Below are 3,406 nucleotides of genomic sequence, written 5' to 3' on the forward strand. Positions count from 1 at the left end.
TTCCATGAAAGGAATCATTAATGGCTGGTATGTGACGTAAATGCAGTTAATATTCATTAAGTTTTAAAGAGACAAAATTTAACCCCGATCTTTTAACCTAGCATCACAATTTCATAAATTTAATTTTATGGATTCTGTGAAGATTACGCCAGGCGAGGGGCCAGATATGAAAGAGAAAATATTTAATTTAACACCTTACCAAAATGGATTAAATGTTTCAGATGTTTGCATTAAGGTGAAATATCCATCTACTCCATATTTCACCAATTATTTATTTTCTTAAATTCCAAATATTGACTTTCATCAACAAAAATAGCATTAGATTCAAATGGAAAATAGTTTAAAGCAGAGGGGACAAAATTACGACTCAAAAAGCAGATTCAAAGAATTGTGGAACTCCGCTTTTGGGGTCTCAGAAGGTAAGATGCAATTACTCGTACATGACGCCATATTGTTTCAAATATTAACACCCTATCATTGGCCATTCAAAAGTAATCAAATTATTTTTTTTTTTTGAAAATTGGGTCTAACTTGGAAGTCAAGGGAAAGTGAAGGGGTCAAAAAATATTTCTTTTATCAACAGAATTTATATTTTATAAAACATTACTTTTCCTACTCATTAATTAAGTCTGATTTCAGCAGAACATGGTATACAAGTTAACAACTATACCAAGTTTTATTGAAATTAGCCCAAATCTGTAATAGCGTTGTAACATAGTAAATAATCACTACAAAACTTGATACAAAGCATCCCTCGATAAAAGGGAGTTTAAATTATGAAAGTAAAGGGCCAAGCCTCCTTCCAAGGGGAAATAATCAAGTTTAAAAATGCAAAAATAGATTGGTGTCAAATAAAAATCTTGTCAAGAACCGGTGGGCCAAAGAAGAAGAAACTTATGTGGAAGCATCATAGGGTACTGTTAATTTTAAGTTGTTCAAATTAGGGCCCCAAGGGCTAGGGTGGGATAACAAGAGGGAATCAATTTTATTATATATATTAAAATACTGATGGGTATATACTAAGGGAAAAAAATCTCTAAAAACCTTCCCTAAAACCAGGAAACCGAAGTTTAAAATTATGTGGAACTATCCTGGAGTAGGATAGATTCTAAATTTTAAGATCATGGCCCTTGAGCGTAGAATTGGACCACAAGGGGGAGGGGGTCTGATGAAGAACAGCAGGGTCGGTTACTCGGGTGAAGGATTATGGCCAACGGGCCTCTTTTTTAGGTATGTCAAAGATTGTGTGAAAATATATTTTTGGGTTAAGTAAAACATAGAGCAAAGACCTAATTTACCTAAAATAGACAATTTTTGACTCGGTATTAAATTCGAAACTATCGGAGAAGTACTTGCAAGTTCGTTTTGTCGAAGAACATTTTCCGAATATGATTTAAGTGCCATTTTGCATCAGGAATTGTGTACAGCGTGATGGTAAGCATGTAAGTTTCAAAGGGAAATACAGGATTTTAATTGCTAGGCATCGAACCCCAAGAATACCATATTGTACTTTTTCCTCACAAAAGTTGTCTTTGTCATTATATCATGAAAAGTGTGAAAATAACACGGACCCGTGGAATCCAGAGGTAGGATATGATGCCTAGGAGGAGCAAGTATCCCCTGTCGACTGGTCACACCAGCCGTGAGCCCCTTGTATTCTTCAGGAAGTCGAAACTTTCTGTTGACTAGTTAAATTCCGCATTGAAACAAATCAGCCAAAATAAGAAACAATGAACGTTTTTTTTAATTTTGACAATGTTTTTTTTATAACGACCATAAAACTTACGAAATACTAACTTTAAACGAAATTGTTGAAATTCCTATAATATCAACTTGTCTGGAAAAAAAGTTTTTAAAAAATGGTCTTGCTCGGGGCATGCTGTTGAGATTCAAATGATTTGGGAGATGCAAACACCATATGAAGACTGATGATATACTAAGTCTACGTAAATAAAGTTGACGATAGAAAAAGTAAAAGCATTTCGTTTGTCATACAATTTAGTTGTTGGTTGGTCCTTATTGTATACGTATAATGTATTTATTTATACACATTGTCAATAAAATATCCAAACATGAAACAGATATGGCAGTAGTCTTTGGTGTTTTTAATTTCAAATTCATTTGAATATATCGAATGAACAAATGAATGAAAGTAAAAATTTTTCATTGATAATCGTCGATATATCTAAATGTATCCTAAATTTGCCTATGAAATGGATACATACACCGAACAAGACCAAAGGATCATTTTCGCATACTTTAATGATTTTTTCCGATAAGTCAACAGCAAGGTTTTTCCCCTTCTTGGGTAGAATTTTTATTATTTTAATATAAATTCTGCATCGTAGAATTATAATAAAGGAGCACAATAAGTGGCCATCGCAATTTCAACAGTTTCTTTCAAAAAATAATTTAAGAACTAAACTCTTAAAACTACACCAACAAATTTAAAATGATCTCCATTTGTTTTTGTTTGTTCAGATATAACCTATATGACCTACTGCGACAAGGGACCTCGGTTTATATGGTTTCATCTAAAGGACTGGTCTCCACGTCTTAATATGGGATTCGAACCCGCGACGTATGTATCAACTCCTTACTCGGCGACTCTTGATCAAACGCTCTTACCACTGGATATTGTATAATCATAAATCGTTTTGTGTTAACAAATCATTTTCTATATTCTTTTGAGCTACAGGAATCATATTACTTGTACATTCTTTGGTTACAACCGTATGGGATTATCCCAAGTACATATTTCATGAGAGAAAGTGTTTTGCAGAAACCAAAAACACATCTACGATAAGGGACGAGAGTTGTCTTAATCTCCAAAAAGTAACAGGTTTTACGCACCATTCCAGATTTACCTATAACACCTTCAGGATAACATACAGGGTTCGAGAAAAGAAAAAGTGTGAATTGCTAAGTCTGCGAACCGATGACTGGGGAAGTAACAAGGTGTCGGATTTCTGGTGCTGAAAGCTACTAACACTCCATTGATTTGTCGTCAGGTTTTGGTTTCGTGAAATCTTTCTCCGTCGCCTCCCCTAACGTTCACTGGTTACACAAGAGAGAGAGAGAAATGCGAGAGAGAGAGAGAGGAGCTGTAGAAATTAAAATTTAATTTCTTCAGATGACTCTCTCAACGGGAAATTAAATCAATTCTATTGCTGCAAATGGAATACGCCTTCCTTTTGAGAAACACCTGAGTGTGTAGCTATTCAAGCTGCCCCGCATTGTAAAAAGACATTATATATCTGTATTTTATTGCAAATTCAGCTCGCGTCCGAGTTTGCCTGTCATCTGCAATACAAATTTCACTAGATGAAATAGAAAAGGGTCGGTTCGATTTCAACCAACTAACCCCTGTCACCTTTGGCGCGATTGACTGAAACTCTCGTCTTAA

This window comes from Saccostrea cucullata, unplaced genomic scaffold (assembly GCF_032062105.1).
Source record: "Saccostrea cucullata isolate Sc308-1 unplaced genomic scaffold, CSIRO_AGI_Scuc_v1 ctg73, whole genome shotgun sequence".
NCBI lineage: Eukaryota > Metazoa > Mollusca > Bivalvia > Ostreida > Ostreidae > Saccostrea > Saccostrea cuccullata.